The sequence below is a fragment of the Canis lupus genome, chromosome 8 (genome assembly GCF_003254725.2).
Source record: "Canis lupus dingo isolate Sandy chromosome 8, ASM325472v2, whole genome shotgun sequence".
NCBI classification, from domain to species: domain Eukaryota; kingdom Metazoa; phylum Chordata; class Mammalia; order Carnivora; family Canidae; genus Canis; species Canis lupus.
The window spans coordinates 25503400-25527717 of record NC_064250.1 but is presented as its reverse complement, the minus strand read 5'-3'; the positions used below and the strand labels follow the sequence as shown (position 1 = coordinate 25527717).

The 24318-nt window shown below is 33.9% G+C and overlaps 1 long non-coding RNA gene across 3 annotated transcripts in view; it reads right to left on the bottom strand.

The window, feature by feature from the left end:
- LOC112657359 (uncharacterized) overlaps window positions 1-23979 on the bottom strand; it is a 45395-nt gene extending 21416 nt beyond the window's left edge. For 2 of the 3 annotated variants that reach the window (XR_003134964.3, XR_004818038.2), the window contains exon 1: window positions 23778-23932. This is a non-coding gene — a long non-coding RNA (uncharacterized LOC112657359). Of the gene's footprint in view, window positions 1-23777 lie in introns of all 3 variants that reach the window. The other variant, XR_004818037.2, reaches the window with a different exon arrangement.
- Between the last annotated feature and the right edge of the window lie 339 nt (window positions 23980-24318).

Here is a 24318-nt window from a genome sequence, read left to right as displayed (position 1 = left end):
ATATTTTATTTATTTATTCATGACAGAGAGACAAAGAGAAGCAGAGACACAGGCAGAGGTAGAAGCAGGCTCCATGCAAGGAGCCTGATGTGGGACTTGATCCCAGGACTCTGGGATCATGCCCTGAGCTGAAGGCAGATACTCAACCACTGAGCCACCCAGGCGTCCCCAAAAAAGAATTATTAATATGGATTTTAATATAGTAAATCTCCAGTAGAAATCACGATTTTTTTGTCAAATGCTATTATTTAGAGATAGGAATTCAGGGATATTGTTCAAAAGACACACTAGTTTTCTAAGAATGACTCAGACTCTCAAGGTATACAAGGAGTCTCAAGATTCCACTCTGGAAAATGTATTCCACTTGGAGAAACTGCTGATATAATTAACTCTGGAAAGCATGAGATCCCTATGGACTTCCTTTTGGTAAGAAATTTCAAGGACAATTGCAAGAGCCATTTTTTAATAGGACAGAATTATATTATTATTATTATTATTATTATTTATTTATTTTTTTTTAGAATTATATTATTGTTCATTAGTTTTTTGGTTTGAGTTTTTGTGGGGCAGAGAGACAGGGAGGGGAGAGGAAGAGAGAATCTTAAGCAGGCTCCAAGCCCAGGGTAGAGCTCCATTCAGGACTGGATCTCATTACCCTGAGATCATGACCTGACCTGAAATTAATAGACCCTTGACCAACCAAGCCACACAGGTGCGCCTGGATTTTGTTTACCCCAAAGTTACATTTTTGTAATTTTTTATTTGAAGACATTTCTGCTGTATTATAGCAATGTTGCAACTTGCTCAAAATTCAGCAGATTTTGTTCTCCAAGGATCCCAAGCTGTCTTAGTATATTATTCCTACTATTAAATCTTCCTATTGTGGTGAATCTATTCTAAAGGAGTATACATTTCAAGTCTTTTTTTCCTCTTTGTACTGATTTTCAAAAGAGAATACGATTATATCAAGAGTTTATGAAAATGGTTCTCTGACTGTATTGCCTGGTGAGGGTTATGACAGCTTTCAAAATCATCTTCTGTGGGTGTCTTAGTCAATCATAATGAATGCTGTTTGCAGTGAATCCAGGGAGATTAGGGGGGGAAATGGTTAAAAAGCATTTTCTAGTATGCAAAGTACATGATTGCATCCTCCAGATTCCAACAACTATTCCAAAGTGCAGCTACAAAAAGGGTGACAACTATATCTTGATTCATTCTCATGCTTCATTTTCTAACAATCATCATATATTTTTTTGGACATCCACAGCATTAAGCAGCACCTCCCTCAAAGTAGGCTACCAAAAATCTCATCATTATCTCAAAAAGAGTTAGGTTAGAGCCAGGCCAAGAACTAAGAAGTCTTTTTTTTTATTTTTTTATTTTTTTATTGGTGTTCAATTTACTAACATACAGAATAACACCCAGTGCCCGTCACCCATTCACTCCCACCCCCCGCCCCTAAGAAGTCTTTTAATTACTTTTGTTAATGTAAGAGGATTTTTTTTCACAAGTGTGAAAATTTTAGGGCCACCGTGTACTTTCTTAGAAGAAAATATTTTTTAAAGATTTATTTATTCATGACAGAGAGAGAGAGAGAGAGAGAGAGAGAGAGGCACAGACACAGGCAGAGGGAGAAGCAGGCTCCACGCAGGAAGCCTGATATGGGACTCGATCCCAGGTCTCCAGGATCACACCCTGCCTGGGCTGAAGGCAGAGCTGAACCACTGAGCCACCTGGGCTACCCAGAAATTTGTATTTTAGAAATTTCTCCTAAATTGTATACATAATCTCTTATTAAATTTATTGGTTGCTTCTTCCAGGTATAATTTGATGCATAATTTCTATGTTCATCTAGTGGAATTGAGTGGGAAGATTTTCCCTTGTTTCTGCTTAGGGAGGATGGCACAGATTGGTGTATTGCAGAAGGCTGCATTGGTTTCTAAAACAGAAATGTTAACACTGAAATTTGAATCATCTTGAAGTGATTGATAAATTGAGAAGCTCTTTAAGACTGGGGACTGCTGTATACCTTTAATATCTTTGAGTGTCCTATGTCTATTCATAGGACATTTTTACAAATTGGTACTTGTAATTTTATGTTAGAATACATAATTTGGTCTTATTTGTTTTTCAACCTCAACCAACTATCTCCCCTCTCCATGTTTAGATAAAATCATACATTTTTCTTTACGTTTGCATTAGAGTTACTGATATTTATATCCAAAATACGCCTGTCACAATCAAACAAAACTATTGAGTACAATTCTATTTATCTAGTCAACAAACTTTCATAGATCATTGATCATAAGTCAAATCCTGATGGACAGACACACACACACACACACACACACACACACACACACACATCCCTGCTTCTTCCTGCTCCTAATCTCACAAGGTATATACATAAGCGTTGATGTCATAGAGGGACCAAACCGGAAGCGTCTGGGAAATCCTTGGAGAGGAGGAAATGTTTGAGGAAGCACTTGAAAGAAGGTAGACACTTCCAGGGAGACCAGACAATGAGAACGTGTGTGTGTGTGTGTGTGTGTGAGAGAGAGAGAGAGAGAGAGAGAGAGAGAGAAGAGTCTACAGAAGCTTGGGGAAAAAGCACAATAAGATTAAAGACTTGAAAGCCTTTGAGAGGGTCAGTAGTGTGTAGTTCACATTTTAGGGTAAGAAAGGAGTCCAAGTAAAACAGGAACAAAGGGTATATGATAGAAAGTTTTATAGACTGTGTCAAGGACTTGGAACTTCTATCATTTAGAAGATAAGTAAGCACCACAGAGTTTTAAGTATGGAATTTCTGTTTAAGAAATGTCATTCCCTAGGCATATGAAGGATGAATTGTGTAGAAACCCAAGAAGCAGAGATTAGTTAGGAAGCTGCTGATATATCCAGGCAAAAGATGATAAATTAAGTAAAGGAGTGTACGGATGGATGAGGAAGATACAATCAGGATGATGTGTCTAGCTCAAAGCTAAGTACATAATGAATGCAAAATGCTTTTTGCCCTAAGGAGATTATGCTACTTATATATTTAATTGTTGGGAGACAAGGTTGAAAACTGATAAAAAAATAATTACAAAATTATTAAATGTTCTATAATACACAGTGTGATATATAGATTTACTAGTTTCAGAGGTATTCATATATATATGAATACCTCTGAAACTAGTAAATCTATGGTAAATGCTGAATATATGGCTGAGTGGCTACAAGGATATTTCTAGAATTCTCTAGCCTCTCGTTTGATCCGAACTTTCTCCAATCTCATTTTACTTACTACAGAAATAGAAAGTATCACCTTCTTGATAAAATAATAGCTTGGGATAATACCAAGGAGGAACTGGACATTAAAGGATGGGTATATTTTAGAGGGAAAGTAAGAGATTTTTAGTAGAGGGCCAGCATAAGCACAGAGGTGGGAAATGATATGGTATATGGAAGAGGCAGGGAGGATAAGGATTTAATTGAAGTAAAAGAAAATCACAAGACAAAATACATTTACAGTGATGTACTATTAAAAAAAATCTGTGTATAACCTGCACAGTTCAAACTCATGTTTTTGAGGACTAACTGAACATGTTTTATTCAAATCCTTTCCCATATATATGTGTTCTAAATATTTTCTATTATTCTAGGACTTGCCTATTTTTTTTCTTTTTTTTTTTTAAAATGTTTATTTATTATTTATGATAGTCACAGAGAGAGAAAGAGAGAGAGGAAGAGACACAGGCAGAGGGAGAAGCAGGCTCCATGCACCGGAAGCCCGACGTGGGATTCGATCCCGGGTCTCCAGGATCGCGCCCTGGGCCAAAGGCAGGCGCCAAACCGCTGCGCCACCCAGGGATCCCGCCTATTTTTTTTTCTTAATGAAATATGTTACTGAACAAAATTGTAAATTTTGAAGATGTCTAATTTATCATTCTTTAAAGATTTTATGGCTAATGCTGTCTATGCCTGTCTAAAAAAATCTTTTGCCTAGATCACAGGGAAACTTCAATTTTCTTCCTTACACTTTATATTTTGGGCTTTAAGTGTAGGAGTGTGATCATTTTTAAAGTTTCATTCTACTTTTCATTTTGAAGGGTTTTTTTTCTTTTGTTTTGTTTTAGGATGTAGAATTCTGCATATTTTTTTTTCTTTCAGTACTTGTTTTATTGTCTGTTATCACTGTGTTCATTTACATCATTATTTGATTCTAGTTGCTTTCTCTAGTTACGTCAGTGATTTTCTCTTCATGTTTAGTTTTCAGCAGTTTGATTATGTTTTGTTTAGCTGTTGACTTCATTCTGTTTATTTTGCATGTGGTTCATTGACATTTTTGGATCTACAAGTATACACTTAAAAAACTGGGGGAAAGTTTCCGCTAGTAGTATATTAAAATATTATTTTTCTGGCCCAATATTTCTCTTCAACTTGTAACTATAATTTCTTGTATGCTTGATTCCTTGATTCTCTCAGGTCACTGAGCTCCCTTCTTTCTATCCCGTGACTTTTCTCTCTGTTCTTCAAACTAGATAATCTCTATCCATCTCTTCAAGTTTCCTGAGCAGTCTAGCTAATGTCCAGTCCATTCAGAAAACTTTGTTCAATTTTATTTTTCCGCTTCTCATTTCAAAATTCTCATTTGATTCTTTTTCATAGTTTATGTTCTCTGAGGTTCTCAATCTCTTTCTGCATTATGTCCATATTTTCCTTAAATTATGGAATATATTTGAAATAGCTGTTTTAATAGGTTTGTCTGCTAATTCTAACATGAGTCATTTCAGGGTTGGTCTTTATGGACTGCTTTTTCTCTGGATGATGTGGAACATTGTTCCTTTTGATGTTTAAATTTTAAAAAATGCATGCTAGATATTGTAGGTGACATACTATAATAGAACTCTATAATACAATTCTGATGATGATTGGTTTTCATTCTACCAGGCAGATAACTTGGCTAGACTCAAACTAAACACTGTCTCTCACTGGACAGCAGTCAAATATATCTGCTTGGCTCTTTTGAGCTACCAGCTGCCTCCTTTCTTAGATTCTCTCCTATATATGCAGTTAAGAGGTAAATCCAAAAAAAAAAAAAAGAGGTAAATCCAGGACCTGGTACACTTACACAGATAACCATGCATCTCCCTCTCTTATTCAGCTTTGGAGTTTCCTGGGCACTTTCTTCATGCTCTAGCACCTTTAACTTCTAACTCTTAATTTCTCAAGATAGCAAAGCAGGGGGTTTCTGCTTAAGTCCCAGCATTCATATCATTCATATCATCATATCAGGGCATGCTTCCAGACAAAAGGACACATAAATGTAAATATCATCAAGTACAGTTTGCCTCTGTAAAAATTGCCTCCTCTTTAATCTGTCTTTAATCTTTATACAGCACTTTTAAATGTAGTCAGTTCTGCTGTAACAAAACATGTGTTCCTAAAAAATCATTAATACAAGCAAAATACTGCAATAATAACCATAGGGTTTGTGGGGGGAGGGGTAGAGACATAATGCTAAAAAACTTCATCTGTGATATTTTAAAAAAAGGTAAAAATGGTACCCCAGTTTTACATATGTTAAATGGTGAAGAAATACATAAATACTACAATAAATGTGGCATTTTATGTTGGGAAAGTCTCAAAATTTATTGATAGAAGTGGATGTTGGAAAGATTGCTATTTGGGAGTTACTGTGAGGTGATTATTTGAAACCCAATTGAAAGTTATAACACCTGATATATTTGAGTGTCATTTATAATACACATGATGAACTAAAATAGGTAGTAAATATGAGGGGAGAATGTGTTTGGGAATATGTGTTTCTGTGCATTTGTGTGTTCTTATGTATCTATGCAGTTTCCTGCATTTAAATAATATTTCTTTTTTTTAATTTATTTTTTATTGGTGTTCAATTTACTAACATACAGAATAACCCCCAGTGCCCGTCACCCATTCACTCCCACCCCCCCGCCCTCCTCCCCTTCTACCACCCCTAGTTCGTTTCCCAGAGTTAGCAGTCTTTACGTTCTGTCTCCCTTTCTGATATTTCCCACACATTTCTTCTCCCTTCCCTTATATTCCCTTTCACTATTATTTATATTCCCCTCTAACAGATGAAATTAAACAAAAGTAAACATGAAAGTCTTTTTCAAATTATTTCCTAGTATGGCTTTGGGACAAATTTGCAGTTTCAAAATAAGCATTCTATCAGAACTATTGTTACTTTTTTAGATTTATACCAAATTTATAACTGTCATTTATAGGAGAATTAGTCTAAAGGTATTTGCCATTTCTGAAAGCCAAACCTCCTTTTTTTCCATTTTATTTTATTAAATTTTGTTGTTCTGTCAAGTTTTTATTTAAATTCCAGTCAGTTAACACATAGAGTAATATTAGTTTCAGGAGTAGAATTTAGTGACTCAGTACTTACATATAACAACCAATGTTCATCACAAGTACTCTCCTTAATACACATCACCCATTTAGCCCATCCCTTCACTATCTCCCTCCAGCAACCCTCAGTTTGTTTTCTATAGTTAAGAATCTGTTTTATGGTTTGCCTCTCTTTCCCCCACTCCCCATGCATCTGTTTTGTTTTTTAAATTCCACATTTGTGTAAAATCCCATGGTATTTGTCTCTCTCTGACTGACTTGTTTCACTTAGCATAATACACTCTAGTTCCATCCACGTTATTGCATATGGCAAGATTTCATTCTTGATGCTGAGTAATATTCCATTCCATATTCCACAATTTCTTTATCCATTCATCAGTTTATAGGCATTTGGGCTCTTTCTATAATTTGGTGATTGTTGATAATGCTAATATAAAAATCAGATAAAAATCTTCTGAGCAGCGAAGGAAACAATCAACAAACGTAAAGGCAACCTACTGAATGAGAGAAGATACTTGCAAATTATATATCTGATAAAGAGTTAGTATCCAAAATCTACAAAGAATTTATCAAACTCAACACCCAAAAAACCCAAATAATCCAGTTAAGAAATGGACAGAAGACATGAATAAACATTTCTCCAAAGAAGATATCCAGATGACCCACAGGCACATGAAAAGATGCTCAATGTCTCTCATCATTAGGGAAATACAAATCAAAACTACAATGAGATATCACCTCACACTTATTGTAATGGCTAAAATTAACACAGAAAACAATATATCTTGAGGAGGATGTGAAGAAAGGGGAATGCTCTTACACTGTCAGTGGGAATGCAAACAGGTGCAGCCACTCTGGGAAACAGTATGGAGGTTCCTCAAAAAGTTAAAAATAAAACTATCCAAGATCCAACAATTGCACTGCTAGGTATTTATACAAATGACAAAAATACTGTCCAAAGGGATACATGTACCCAATGCTTACAGCAGCATTATCAACAATAGCCAAAACTCTTTTATTTTTTAACCATTTTATTTACTTATTCATGAGAGGCACAGAGAGAGAGTCAGAGACATAGGCAGAGGGAAAATCAGGCTCCTTGAAGGGAGCCCAATGTGGGTCTCAATCCGGGGACTCCTGGACCATACCCTGAGCTGAAGGCCCACACTCAACCATGGAGCCACCCAGGCATCCCATAGCCAAAACTCTTTGAGTCTGTCTCCCAAATGTCCATCAACTGATGAATAGATAAAGGGGTCGCATATGTATACAATGGAATATTATTCAGCCATCAAAAAGAGTGAATGACATGGAAGGAGCTAGGATGCATTCTGCTAAGTGAAATAAATAAAAGAAAGACAAAGAATATATGATTTCATGCACATGTGGAATTTAAGAAAATAAGTGAATACATGGGAAGAGAAAAGAGAGGGAAGCAAAGAATAAGAGACTCTTAACTATAGAGAACAAACTGAGGGTGATGGTATTAAGGATGGCACTTCTTGTTATGAGCACTGAGTGTTAAATATGTAAGTGATGAATCACGAAATTCTCCTGAAACCAATAATATACTACATGTTAACTAACTAGAATTTAAATAAAATTTGAAAAAAAAACATTATGTGTACTTTCACTTAGCATCTTTTGTAAGCTTTGTTCATACTGTTGCATGTAAAAGCATTTTCTTAATTTCTTACTGCTGTATAGTATTTAATTTTATAAATACATCAAAATTTAGTTTCCATTATACTGTTGCTGGACATTTTGGGTACAGTGTTTTGCTATTTTGAGTAAGTATGCTATGAATAGTCACCTGGATATATTTTGGTCTCTATGTGTTAAGAACTATGCAATAATAAAGTAGAAGTACATTTATCTGCTATAGATACTGACAAATATTTTTCCAAATGAATTGTAACTACGCTTTCAGGAGCCTTGTTGGAGAGGTCCAGTTGCTCTGCATTTTTATTAATACTATTTTCAATCCTTTAAATTTGAGACATTTTAGTTGAGAAATAAACTCAATAATCTCTGTGGTTTTAATCTACATTGTTCTGATGACTAAATAAGTTGAGAACATTTCATATGTTTATTGACCATTTTACCTCATTTGTAAAGTGCCTTTCTACATTTTTGTACATGTTTGAAAATCAGGTGCTCATTTTCTTACTGGTTTATAGGAGATCTGTATATGTCCGACATCAAAGCCTTTTGTTAGAACAAGTAAATTTCATGTACAGTCTTTGGCTTGTCCTTTTGCTGTCTCAAAACTGTCTTTCAGTGTTTTATGTTATTTATATCATATGTTTTAATTCTCCATATAATTTAAAACACCCAAGACTAGAATTATAATTATTGTTATCAATATCTGCTCACATATTTCTGCTTTGTTTTAATCTTATTCTTGTATTCTAAATCTTTCATTAGAAATCATTTTTTCAATTGCTTAAAGAACGCCCTTGGAAATTTCTTTTAGAGTCTGTCTCCTGGCAACCAGATTTTTTTTTCAGTTTTTATTTTTCTATAAATGTATTTTTTTGTCTGTACAACAAAGAAAATTATTGTAATTATATAATTTTAGTTTAGTCCATGGTCATATCATTTATTCCTATGTTATTTAGCACTTATAAGGGTGCTTGTAATATTGTTTTGAAATGTAAGTGATAAGAACTATAGTATCATAAGATAGAGGATAGAGATTGTTATGTCCCAATCCTAATTTTTAGAACATTGTATTTAAGGCACAGAATATGAAAAAGTTCAAGCAAAAACTAAAAATAATAATTAATCTAATATCTAAGCATTTTGATATTTGGCAATGTTTCTTATGCTTTATACATGTCCATATATATTTATTCATGACGTTCATTTTTTTTTCCTGTTGTCCTAACATATGTTAGTACTATGCTAAACAATGGATGGATTACAGTTAGTGAGTTCTTTAGTTTCTTGGAGCTTACATTTCATTAATGGAAAGGATAAAGAAAAATAGAATAAATTGGTATATAAGATAATTTTCAGATAGTACCTTCATAGCAAACAAAACAAGATAATAGAATATAAAATGACTTTAGGATGAGGCAACAGCTTAAAATATTGTGGTCAGTGTAGTCTCTGAGCTGACTTCAATGAGTGCAAAGAGTTGGGCGTGTAAAAATGTAGGGAGAGTAAATAGTAGGTAAAAGGAATAATAAAGGAAAATAATAAATACATGCCCCTGATGTCGACACCAACTAGACTTACTTATTGAACTTTGTGTGAAGCAAAGTACAGATTTGTAAAATGGTGAAAGAAGAAGTCAGAAGACCTTGCAAGACATAGATCAATTAAGGTATGTTAGGATAATAGAATATAAAATGACTTTAGGATGAGGCAACAGCTTAAAATATTGTGGTCAGTGTAGTCTCTGAGCTGACTTCAATGAGTGCAAAGAGTTGGGCGTGTAAAAATGTAGGGAGAGTAAATAGTAGGTAAAAGGAATAATAAAGGAAAATAATAAATACATGCCCCTGATGTCGACACCAACTAGACTTACTTATTGAACTTTGTGTGAAGCAAAGTACAGATTTGTAAAATGGTGAAAGAAGAAGTCAGAAGACCTTGCAAGACATAGATCAATTAAGGTATGTTAGGTCCTGGAAGGATTAGGACCTGATTTTAAGTAGATACTTTAGGATTTAATTAGTAAAGTTGTATGATCTGAGTTTTTAATCAAAAAATATTTTCTGAATTTCTTGATGTTTTTCTTGGTATGTCCTATTGTAAATTCTAGACATACATTCATACATCTTATGATTCTACCAATTTCCTCAAATTTCAAGAAGTTGCTGTGGCCAAGTTCAAAATGAGTGTTGCCTGTGTTCTCCTCTAGGATTTTTATTTTTTTATTCTTTTATTTTTATTTTTTATAAATTTAATTTTTATTGGTGTTCAATTTGCCAACATATAGAATTACACCCAGTGCTCATCCCATCGTCAAGTGCCCCCCTCAATGCCTATCACCCAGTCACCCCCACCTCCCACCCACCTCCCCTTCCACCATCCCTAGTTCATTTCCCAGAGTTAGGAGTCTGTCTCCCTTTCTGATATTTCCCACTCATTTTTTCTCCTTTCCCCTTTATTCCCTTTCACTATTTTTTATATTCCCCAAATGAATGAGACCATATAATGTTTCTCCTTCTCCAATTGACTTATTTCACTCAGCATAATACCCTCCAGTTCCATCCACGTCGAAGCAAATGGTGGGTATTTGTTGTTTCTAATGGCTGAGTAATATTCCATTGTATACATAGACCACATCTTCTTTATCCATTCATCTTTCGATGGACACCGAGGCTCCTTCCACAGTTTGGCTATTGTGGACATTGCTGCTATACATATTGGAGTGCAGGTGTACTGCCATTTCACTGCATCTGTATCTTTGAGGTAAATCTCCAGCAGTGCAATTGTTGGGTTGTAGGGTAGCTCTATTTTTAACTCTTTGAGGAACCTCCACACAGTTTTCCAGAGTGGCTGCACCAGTTCACATTCCCACCAACAGTGCAAGAGGGTTACTCTTTCTTCACATCCTCTCCCACATTTGTTGTGCCCTGTCTTGTTAATTTTCACCTTTCTCACTGGTGTGAGGTGGCTTCTCATGGTAGCTTTGATTTGTATTTCCCTGATGGCAAGTGATGCGGAGCATTTTCTCATGTGCTTGTTGGCCATGTGTATGTCTTCTTTGGTGACATTTCTGTTCATGTCTTTTGCCCATTTCATGATTGGATTGTTTGTTTCTTTGCTGTTGAGTTTAATAACTTCTTTATAGATCTTGGATACTAGCCCCTTAGCTGATAGGTCATTTGCAAATACCTTCTCCCATTCTGTAGGTTGTCTTTTAGTTTTGTAGACTGTTTCTTTTGCTGTGCAGAAGCTTTTTATCTTGATGAAGTCCCAATAGTTCATTTTTGCTTTTGCTTCCCTTGCCTTCATAGATGTATCTTGCAAGAAATTGCTGTGGCCAAGTTCAAAATGAGTGTTGCTTGTGTTCTCCTCTAGGATTTTGATGGATTCTTGTCTCACATTTGGATCTTTCATCCATTTTGAGTTTATCTTTGTGTATGGTGTAAGAGGATGGTATAGTTTCATTCTTCTGCACATGGCTGTCCAATTTTCCCAGCACCATTTATTGAAGAGACTTTTTTCCAGTGGATAGTCTTTCCTGCTTTATAGAATATTAATTGACCATAGAGCTGAGGGCCCATTTCTGTGTTCTCTATTCTGTTCCATTGATCTATGTGTCTGTTTTTGTGCCAGTACCATACTGTCTTGATAATCACAGCTTTGTAGTACAACTTGATATCTGGCATGTGATGCCCCCCACTCTGGTTTTCTTTTTCAATATTCTCCTGGCTATTTGGGATCTTTCCTGATTCCACATGAATCTTAAGATTTTTTGTTCCAACTCTCTGAAGAAAGTCCATGGTATTTTGATAGGGATTGCATTGGACGTGTAAATTGCCCTGGGTAGCATAAACATTTTCACAATATTAATTCTTCCAATCCATGATCATGGAATATTTTTCCATCTCTTTGAGTCTTCCTCAATTTCTTTCAGAAGTGTTCTGTAGTTTTTTTTAATTTTTAAAAAGATTTTATCTATTCATGAAAGACAGAGAGAGAGAGAGAGAGAGAGAGAGAGAGACAAAGACACAGACAGAGGGACAAGCAGGCTCTATGCAGGAAGCCTGACATGGGACTCGATTCCGGGTCTCCAGGATCAGGCCCTGGGCTGAAGGCGGCACTAAACCGCTGAGCCACCCAGGCTGCCTTGTTCTGTAGTTTTTAGGGTATAGATCCTGTAAATATGATTCTGATAAAATTACTTCTCTCTTTAAATTCACATACCCAGACCAAACACTGGACAATTGCTCATAACTCTATTTGCTGTCTTTGTTGTAGCATTGTAATAAGATCTATAAATCTATAGATCTTATAGAACTTATATAAATTTATAGAAACATATAGAAAATTGCAGATTATTTTGAAAAACTACTAGTTTGTATTCCTCTTTATTTGATATGTTACACAAAAACCATTATCAAACAATTATCCTAAGATGTTTGTTGGTGGTGACAAATTTACTGGTATAATGAAAAAATTATAAATTCATTCTAAAAGTATGGAAAGGGTATGATTACATTTTATACCATAATTTCTCATTATACTATTGCTATTCAAACAGTTGAAATCAGAAAGCTGCCATATTTGTTTGTTGGGCTGTGGAATAGTACATGAATATTCAATCATTTGATGACTACTACCCGAGGTGTGAAATGTTTTCAAGGTTATTAGAAAGTCATATTCACAACATCAAAACAGAAACATCACAATGTTTCTCTGATTTTATTCCATCAACCTTATCATTTAAACTTTTCATACAAGAGGTAAAAATTGTCTGATGTTTTGATGTATATAATTTCTAAGGTTGATATCTAATATTAGTCCAATTCCCAGCAATCATAACCTAAATAACACTAACAGTCATTAGCTTTGGCACACGAAAGATGAGAGCCCATATTTATAAAGGAATGAACTACTTTCTTCACACTTAAGAGATAGTGGGAATACTTTTTAGAGTTTGAAGCCAAATTTGCTTCAATATGGCATAGACATTTTCTTAATATTTGAGGCAATTATGTTGTACAAATATTTTATATAAATTTTTATAATTGAAGGGATGTTTACCCCAAACTCTCAATAAATCATAATCCTATTCCAATCCATATTATTGTTAATGAATGCTTTTTAATTTCCTCAGTGAAGGCAGGAAGATGTGATAAATCAGCATCATCTATAAAATATTTATATATTTTTATTTTTGTTCAAATGAAGTAATCAATATTCTATTAGGTAATATCACTCTATAAAACATTAAGTTATGTTTTAAAACTGTTTAACAATTTTATTTTATTCTTTCCCACATTTCAACTATGATTATTTATACTTTCCTTGACTAAACTCATATAAATAGAATTTGTATGGATGTATTCTTATGAAACACCTTGGAAATATCTACAGACTTTACTGAAGTTGTGAATTTGGGGGTGGATTTATTTTTTGTAATAGTTTGATTAATATATACATGTGTGTATGTACAATATAAATAAATAATGTATAAACAATAATGACATGCTAAGTTTATTCCTCTTCTCTATTTTTCTTTTAATTTTTCCTTTTATATGATTGTATTGTTAGGCACTATCTCATTCATTCTAAATAATGCTTGTAATAATGGACATCTTTATTGATTGCATATGATTTTTTTCCCTAGAACTTCCCCCATTGTGCATTATGAAAAATTTAGGATTAAGATAAACCTATACTTTAAGATAATGAAATAACACCAATTTTAAAATTTATTTATTAAGAATAGACTTAAGTTTAAATCTTTTCATTATTTCTGAGGCTTCTTATGTGATTTTTTAAAAATGTTTCTTAACATGATATAAAATGGCTTCACAGATACTGAACCATTTTAACATTAAGTGAACAAGTCCCATTAGGTTATTTTCATATGTTGCTTGATTTGGAATTCAATACTTACACAGGTTCAAATGACTGAATTTATTATTTCCCTAATGTGCATTTTAACAAAGGTATGTCAATTCACTTCACATCCTATTTCCTGCCATTTTTATTTTGTGAATGCTGATCCATAAACTCCATAAATTAGATCTTCATGTTGGCATACCATTATTCATTATGAAAGCCCTTCCTTTACCTCATTTACTCACTATGCCCTTAAAGCAATATAATCTTAATTACAATTAGATTTCTCCCTTGACTTGTATTTTAAATTTCTTCCTTTCTATGTCATTTGGTTGTAGTCCTGTCTTGTTTACTACTTTTTAGTTGGGTGTTACTTTGTGACCAAATCTGGGTCTTAAAAATAGGTGATTTTTATACAATTTACGTTTATAGGCATGGCCAATATATATACTCTCAGTTCCTATATTTTATTTTTTTCCTGTTTCTACAGGATTTTTATAAGTATTTCACCTCATAGTTTACATTAGAGTTTTGTGTATGTATTTTCTGAAAATTTGGAAAGGTTATGTTTTTGTCTAGTGGTTACATTCAAAGCCATAAGTTTAACTAATACACTCCTATCTATACATAATAAACATATTTGAATTTCTTTTCCTACCAACCCATAATCAATTTTAGCTGATCATATAATTTCTTAGTGTTTCCATTTAACTTTTACAGCTCCATTGTTCTCTTTATTGGATTTTAATGAATTCTTCTAACCGCTAGCAATAAAAGAGGAAATAAGCATACTTTACTCCCCTCCTCTTACTCTGCATTTTTTCTTCCAACTTTTGCTATTTATAGCATTCTTATATTATCAGGATTTGAAATATATATATTTGTCTTTGGCATGTAAATATTCATATTTAATTATATTTCAGTACACGTGATCATTGTTATTTCTCTAGACATAAGTTCTCTTTCTAGGATGCTTTCTAGGATGACCTTAGTAACTTTTTTTTCAAGAAGGGAGTCAAAGAAACTTAAGTCAATGAGTTCTTACATATCCATAACTATTTATCTTATGCATTTGTCATTGAATGTTGAATGTATTTTTTTCAAGACTTTATAAACAACATTCAAATCCTTCTAGTACCAAACATTGTGCTAGAAGACTATGAAGAAAACTAATGACTTTACATTTATATTTAAATATATCTTTGTTTGACCAATAAAGATTTTTGCCTGTATGTTTGAAATCTAATGATTTGAATAAGATAGGTCTCATTATAAAATATTGTGTGTCAGTTCTGCCAGGGAAATGTTATATTCTTTCAATATAGAGAACTGGCTTTTATTTCTGCAATGTTTAATTTTAATATTTTACTATTCTATTTTTCACATCTTCAAAGAAGCCACTTACATATATCCAATCTAATTTATTTTAAATGTCTAATTTAAATCTAATTTTTCCCTTAGCTTGAAACTTTATTTTAGCTAAGGAGAAAATTTGCTTTTTGCTTCCTGCGTTTTTTACAATATTATCCTGTATAGTGGGACTGATTCCAATTTGGCTGCCATAGATATTTTGGTTTAGTTTTTCTCTATTTCTCTTCTGACTTCTGTTCATAGGTTGTTTCACTTTTTTGTCCTGTTATAATTTCTCTGAGCTCTTGTATCTCTGCCCTGAACTTTGGACTTTCAAATTTTTTGATTATTAAGATGTAGCATAAAAAAAAAGATGTAGCATAATGATCATATCTCTCAATTTTTTTGAAATATTTTATTCATGAGTGTTATTAATAAGTCCTTGCTTTTTCATTTTCTCATTTCTCTTGTATTATCTTTGTTCTGACTATTCATATTTTGAATGTTGGGAGTTCTTCCTGGATCAAAGATTGTTTGCTTTCTTAGTTTCTGTGTTTTGGTGGCAGAATCAGCAAAGGATATGTCCCAGACTAACAAATTTCTTTGAGAGACAAATAGTATGGATTCCATCCAGATGATTAAAATCAATATTGGAGTGTTAACAATGCTCATGTTTGTCTAACAAACAGATGGCTTACTGTAAATATGGCTAGTCTTTATAATCTCTTGCTCATCTTTATCACTACTGCTTCATTTTGAAATTATACTGGGTTCAAGGAAGTTCCCACAAGTCTACATACCTGCTTCCAAATATAGCAAATAAATCATCATTGGTTTTATATTCAGTGTGTGTTATTAACTTTAGAGAAGTGGGTTCTGAAAGTTCTTTAAAAAAAGATTTTATTTATTTTAGAGAAAGGGAGAGCAAGAGTGTGTGTCAGGGGAGGGGCAGAGGAAGACAGTGAGGGAGAATCCCAAGCGGACTCCTCACTGAACATGGAGCCCAATGTGTGGCTCAATCCCGTGACCATGAGATCATGAGTTGAGCTGAAATCAAGTCAGACACTTAACCAACTGAGTCACCCAGGTGCCTCCTGGAGGTATTTAACAAGGTCTATGAGCACAACTATTAAATGATTAAGCAAATTTTGAAGTGCACAATTCTAGATGGCACCATAAGTATTGATTTCCTGAGCAATCTTAGCACGCTTGAAACCGCGAGTCTCATCTCTATATAATGCTTCACATCTTTGTTTGATATTAGTACTTTTGGTTAAGGATATCAGGTATTTTCTGGTTTGTCAAAGATAGATTTTACAATTTGACTTCTCACTTTTTATGTTGCTTTTAGCTGATCTGAACTGTAACAAATACAGTTGAAACCCAGAGATTTGAGTATTAGTTTTAATTTCTTCATTCATTTATCTTCCAATACTAGAAGAAATAACTTTTGTGCCTTTAGTCTCCTTTCAAAACCACCTAGGCCCTATTTTAGTAAATAACATAACCAGCTATTTAGCTATTTAAACTAATATACTATGAGTTCTCCCATGATTCTTCCTTGAGGCACGTCTTTGCCTGACTCCCCATCCACAAGTCTTCTCATTTCATCTCTATCTATGCTACCACCATGTTGTCCTATCCACAGTTCTCTTTTATCTAGATATTGCTAACCACTCCATAACAAGTTTCCCTTTTCCAAATCTCAATTTTTCTCATTCTACTTTTTACATCTTTTTGCCACTCAACAGACAATAGGAAAAGGTGGCTATGGAACACTTAAAACATGGCTTATCTGCATAAAATCACATAGGAGTTTGAGTACTTGGTATAAAAATGTAAAATGTTTTATTTAGTAACTTTATATGGTTATGTGGTAATGTGATGTTTTAGAGTATGTGTGAAATAATATATTAACAATTTCCCTGCTTATTTTTTATTTTAATGTAGCTACTTAAATTTTTTTTTAATTTTTATTTATGATAGTCACAGAGAGAGAAAGAGAGAGAGAGGCAGAGACATAGGCAGTGGGAGAAGCAGGCTCCATGCACCGGGAGCCCGATGTAGGATTGGATCCCGGGTCTTCAGGATCGCGCCCTGGGCCAAAGGCAGGCGCCAAACCGCTGTGCCACCCAGGGATCCCTAATGTAGCTACTTAAAAATTTTAAGTTACACATGCAGTCTACATTTGTGGCTCATAATCTATTTCTATTAGGAAGCACTTCTCTACAGAGTAACAAACATCTGTTAAGACACAGAAAGGATATCACAACCCAGCCTAAAACTTTCACATGACTCTTATACTGGAAATCTAATCCAAACTTCCAACTGACTTCTAAGATATTTCTTGATCTCACCTATCTGTCCAACTCTACCTTGAACTGTGTATATTCCTACTCATTATAACTCTTGTCATGCTAGTTTTCATTTTATCTTTTTGGACACACAGCACACATCATTGCCTCAAGACTTGTGCACATGCTTTTCTTATTAAAACACACTTGCATTCATGCTCAAGTGGCAGCTCATTTCCTTCTTTTTAGTCTCAGCTCAATGTCACTCTGCAGAAAAATATTCTTTGGCTGCCTAACATAAAATAAGGAACCCTTTATAATTCCTTATATCATTCCTTTATTAACTCCTAACCTGCAAATATTATATAAAATATAATACCCAGGGATAATCTGAGGTGATTACAAAATATTTTCAAATCCTGACAATCCCCTTGCCCTACATTTTGCCCAGGAAATCAATTGATGGGAATTATGGACAAAACATATTATTAAGAATAGGCTCCTATTTCATTATTCAACCTTAAAGGTTTCTTTTTAAATTCATAATGAAAAATAACCATTAGATTAATCAAGGAAAAGATTCTAAATTGTTTCATTTCTGTCAGTGTATCAAAAGCTAGCTATTATGGACATGATAATATTAGAAGCTAAAAAAGGTTCTAACTAAACCGTGTAGGAAATAAAAAAAGTAAGGAGAGGGCAGGAAGGGCAAAAGAAGGGTGTTAGGATTCCTTACACCAAGTGAAATTGGCTTTAGGAGGAAGAAAATGTTTGAAAAAAAAGCGAAAGCAGAGGAAGCTTTTGTCTCATTTTCTCAGTAGGACTTTGGGACAAGACTGTCAAGCTAGATGGTTCTATGTCAACCTTAGATCAATGATGGAAAAAAAGTATGATTAGAGAGAAGGAGAAAAGTTAAGGGAGTCAGAGAGATGGAGAAACCCCCTCACCTTCCAAAGAGAACTGGAATTTACTCCATGTCCCAGGGATAATGCATAATGGAAACACATCTTTTGAAGCCACTACAGATAGAAGTACATTCTGTGCAAGTAGCTTCAAGGTAACAGCCTAGCCAGGGTTCAGATGTAGGATGTAGATGTAGATAGATTCTTAACAGGCTGCAGAGTATACAGCCTGTTAAGAGATGAAAATTATTGGTTGATTCTGTCAAAGAGAACCACTGAGCTCTGAAATTCTCCCAGAGAACCAAACATAAGTTCCGCAGCCTCATCTCATAAAGTCAGTTAAATGAATCCAGAAACTAGACCAAATCAGGTCATCACAACAAAGACTAGTGATGCGGTAGTGGATATCAACTGGATCCTTGATCTCTAGGAGGTCAAGAGTTCATCTTCTACTACAATCACCTTCTAAGAAGAAAGTTGAAGAAATTAGATTGCATATTTGCTGAAAAGAGACTCAGACACTCAAAATAAACTATTGAAACAAAAATTTCAGAGATAAATTTGCCAGTTTAAACTAGCTTCATCACAATTCAAGAAGCTCATCACAATTCAAGAAGTCATAGAAAATAACATCTAAGTGCAGTGGATAAATATGTTCACTCCTACACTTTATATTCTGTCTCTAGAGCTACAATATAAGCTCCATTGACATGAATGAAGTCTTCCTCATCGTTACATACCCAGCACTTAGCATAGAGCCTGGCATACTGTAGGTATTCAATAATCCAAGAGGAAGGCAGAAGGTTCAGAGCTAGAGAAGAGATGTGATGTCAGAAGCAATGGCTGGAGTGATGTGCTTTGAAAAAAGTCAGGAGAGAAGGAATGTAAATGGCCTCTAGAAGCTCAAAAAAAGCAAGGAAGTGGATTCTCCTCTACATCCTCCAGAATGAATGCAGCTCTGTCAATAGCTTGATCAGCACACAAGACCCAGTTCAGACTTCTGACCTCCAGCTCTATAAAAGTAACAAATATGTGTTGTTCTAAGCCACTATGTTTGTGATAATTTGTCACCATAGCAATAGGAAACTAACAGATTCTTTGTGAAAGAGTAAATTCTGAGGACTTCTAATACCTGAAGTACCTTAAATATTAAAATTTGCTGCTAAATTAAGGTTTTTAATTACATTACACAGTTAATAGTGTACAAACTCCAGAGTGCATTTCTATATTTTATTCATTTAAACAATGGGAATACATTGAATTTACATAGCTTATGCTCAGAAAATAATACCAGAAGGTAAAATTATGGTTAATCATACCCTTTAGTATTTAAGTTAGTATCAGGAGTACAGTCTTGTTGCTAGTATGGCTTTTATATACTCTAATAAATTGTTTTATAACTTCATAACATTTGCCAGTCTTTTGTATTTACTACACTAAAGCTTCTTTATGTTTTTCAGGAAATACTTAGCTAGTCATAATGAAGAATTTTCATTAAGCTCCTGTGCTCAGTTACAAGTGCATAGTCTTGCCAAAAAAGAACTTAATATACATAATTCCAAAATAACAGGATAAATTTAGGAAGTTAATATTCACTTCATGGTTTACAAAAATATTCTTTTGTATGGAAAGCTCTGAAATAAGTGTTTAAAAATCACTGGGTACTTGGCAGAAAGGCTAGAGAAATAGAATTTTCAGAATCAATGATCGAAGAAAAGTAATCAATATTGTTGACTGAGTAATAAATGAAAGTAAGGTACCCATTCAATTCTAATATGTGCCAAAGGTCAATTCTAATATGTGCCAAAGGTATAGAAGATGTTCCTTTAAAAGTCACAATTTGAACACAGACACAATTCGAGTATCCATGAAGGAACACAGACACTGTATAAAGAAGATACATAATTTTTAAAATAACTATTTCTAGTTAGGTAACCTTGATTCTCAACACGCTGATTTTCACTGTAGATAACTGAAAATGTAGCCACCCTACTTGACAGTGCTGAAATGACTAATATTTTTATCTAAGTAAGATTCATACCAACCACTAATTGACATCATCTTAATCTGCCTCAGCGTATTCCTTTTTCCTCATACTTGGAGTCTAATAGCACTCCTGCTCTCTCATTCTCTCAGTTTTGTCCTACTTTCAAGTCATTTGAGCCTAAGAAGAATTGAAGATGACATAGCTATCATACAAAATGTTCCTCATAATTGTAACTGACAAGCTATTACAGAGTCTGGGCCACCCTTCTAGGACTGCGAGGGGACCAAATGTATCAGTGCAGAGTTCAGAGTCAATTTCTTTAATAAAGTTTCTCACCAGGCCAGTAATTCCATGGTGTTCACATGTTAATTAACCCCAAATAATAGCCTGCAACAATTTGTTTAGTCTTAGTCTTTCTGGTGATATGGCAGTTTTTATTCTTGAAAATAAAATGAAATTATATGAAAGCAAAAAGAGCAGAAAAGTAGAAGAGGGGATGAGAAGGAAGAGAGAAAAAAAATCAGGTTGCTTTCCAGTGGATTTATTTCTTTTCTGAAATGTCCTTCAGCATGGTTTATTAGCTGGATGTTTACAACTTCAATATTAGTGAGACTAATTACAGCTTCAGTATTTTTCTACTAAAATATTCATTTTCTAATTTATCACTTATATTTCAGAATGTAAGGATGATAAATACTAAGAAACTGTATATATGCAAACATTTGTTTAAGTGATTGTGAAAGATTAGCATGGCTTCCTTATTTCCTTTATTATTTAACTACTAAGAACTGAGTGTCCAGTTTTAGGCAGTAAATGAATGTGTGTATGTGTTTTTTAAAATAAGTCTATCCATTCATTAATGTATTAATTCATTCAATAAATATTTAAGTCATCAGAGAAAAGACTATTTATATGTCATTGCAAAATTAAAAAGGAATCCCAAGAAAATGTTATTTTAGGTTTACATTTCCTAACATTTTACTTTCTGCATCCATGGTGATATATTTAGAATCGTCTTTCTCTCCAGCATCAGAATAATAAACATTAAAGTCTAACGTATTAGCTATTTCAGGCTGTTCAAATGATGAGACTACTCACATGCATGCATTTAATTTGCCTATATATTTAAATAAATGCTGAAGAGAAACTTGATTACTTTTGTAATAAACTGTGGTAGAAAATGACAATCTAGAAGTACTAATGTAAAAGAACATATTGAATCTGCATTTTAAGAAATGTAAAAAATATTGAGCCATACATAACATACATATGTTAGTACTTTATGCTAGTGACATTAAAGAGACATAAAAAATACAGTGTTAACTGCTAATTTTGACTTTTCAATTTTTTATGTTTATTTCATTTTAATACAGCATGTTAACTACATTGTTGCTTGATAAACGAGCTTTAGATTTGATAGCAAAGTGGGCAGTCCAAGCTCAGGTTTAAAAGTACAACTAGAAAATAAAGTGACAGCTGATTTAGTAAGCATAAAAAAATTCTCTACATATTTAGGAGTTTCATTTTTCATTGCTAGCAGGGAATTAATTTTAAGTTGTCACTTTTCTTTGTCTTTTTACCCAATTTCAGAAAATATGGGGGAAATATATGCAGCAGTCTGGATTTGTTGGCAAGGGGTGAGAGGGGTGATTTTTCTTAAAACACAAGACATTTGAAGCTCTAATTTTCCTTCCTGAAAATCCTTGACCTTTCAAAATTTGCATAATGCATGTGGGGTTTGTCTTGATGGTTTGTTTCCTTTGAAATATTTCAGGAGCAATTCTCACTTCATCTGAAGATTTTCTTCCATTATTAGCTTTCAACAAATAGAATATGGGAATGTCTTCCTTGATTTTAGCTGTAACGTAGGATTTTTAATTCTTTTCAAATTGTTCCATAGCACCTCCTTTAGAAAATATGTCTACATATACATTCTATTTCCTTAGTGTTACTTAAGCAAGTAAAAATTCTTAGCCCAGCTGTCCTTTACATACAGACTGTGTTCAGGTTTATCGGAATGGTGATAAGGATATATTATAGTTTCATCCTTCAATTACCAAGGACAAAATTAGCATTGAGGGATTTCTTTTTTCTTCTGCCACTAAATTATAATCACTTTTAATTTCTGTTTTCTCAAGATATTTATTGTTGAGCAGGCTATTTTATAATTTCCCCCCACATTTTTATATTAATTAAGCAGCAACTTACTAGAGCTGCCTTTTGAGTAGACTGGAGGAAATAGCAGTTACAAACAATCTTCCACAACAAGCTTATTTTATAAGTGCCAAGTTCTTGGGCATTCCAATATCTTCTCATTCATCCTGACCCACATCCTTACTATGGCTGGGTCTTGGGTGACTCTTTTGCCACAGTTTGACGGATTCTTTCCTGCCTTCTCTGACTTCTCTTCAGGGCTCCAGCAATCACTAACCTTCCAGATAGAGCAGAACACAGCTCTGGCATGTACATTCCAATGACTTTCTCTCTTCCCTTGAGATTGTCCTCACATTTCAAATGCTTCCCAGGTTCAAACTGCATTTACAGTAAAAGACAGGTAACAAGAAACTGATAGAGTTTACGGTTCCTATCAATTGCCAGGAGCACTCTATGAATTGTCATGACTAAGTTTTTGTTAAGCCTATTAGCTAATTGTAGGCAATCAAGATGATGGATATCCCTAGTTCTCTGAGAAGCAAGCTACACATACAATATTTAAGATTTTAACTTTTAAAACCTACCTTAAAAAAACTTAAAAATAAAAACGGCCATGCATAAGAAATAATGGAATTATTTGATACTAAAATGAAATAAAATATCTATTTTTCTAAGTACTTTCATCATTGCTCTAGTGATTACAAGGATATGTACGGTATAGTACCTCTATTAGAGAAAATTTATATTCTAGCCAGGGACATACAACTAACATTTATGAATGATTAGATTAAAATAGAAGGTAGTCCATTTTCATAACACTTAATTCAGTAAAGAGAGATATGTGTAATTCCTAGGAGTTAGAGAAATTTCTTGCAATCAGAACTAGCAGAGAAGAAACAATAGAGTTAAGGTCCTTCACTCTGCAGGGCTTAGAAAAGTATGTGCAGAGGTCAAGTGACTTGCTCAATGATACAAACCAGCTGAATGCAACATTATTTCTACATCTGCTCTCTTAATTCCTATTCCTTAAATCCTACAGAAGCCTGCCTTCTTGTTAACGAAAATGATCCATTCCTATTATTAGAATGGCAATCTAAATATTTCCTGCTGGGTTCTCTTATGTAAGTATGAGTCTTAGCAATAGCACCGGTTAAATATTCTATACTAAATCACACTTACTATTTGTTTTCCTGGGATTCATAAGCTAAGAAGGCTGGTGGCAAGTGGGATCCATTTATGCAGTTGTTCTTAGGAGGCCGAAAAGGGACTCCTATAAGCTCAGGAACATATCTGTCAGCAAGAAGCTGGCTTCATTACTCTTCAAGCTCTCCAGCTTAAACCCGCTTTGGTTTTGCTATAGCCAAAACTATTATCAAAGCCTAAAGCTACAGAGGTGCTGTCAACACCTCACTGCTATTTTGGCCTCAGAGAAGAAAAATATGCTGTACTGTCTTTGTAGTTTTTAAAAGCCATGCAAATGAAATGAAAAGCTGAATTGAATCCTTTTTGTGCATTTAAAAGCCTATGTATACACTAAATAACCTGCATATTAAAAAATTATGTTTCTTGTACTAGTGAGAAATGATAAACTAAGATGATAAGACCTTGGTGATTAAAAAGCAAAACCACTTTATCTTCTTTCTTAACAACTGTTCCCAGAATAAGTTAGTTACTAAAATTTTATTCCTATGTTATGTGTGAAATAACATTTATACTTAAC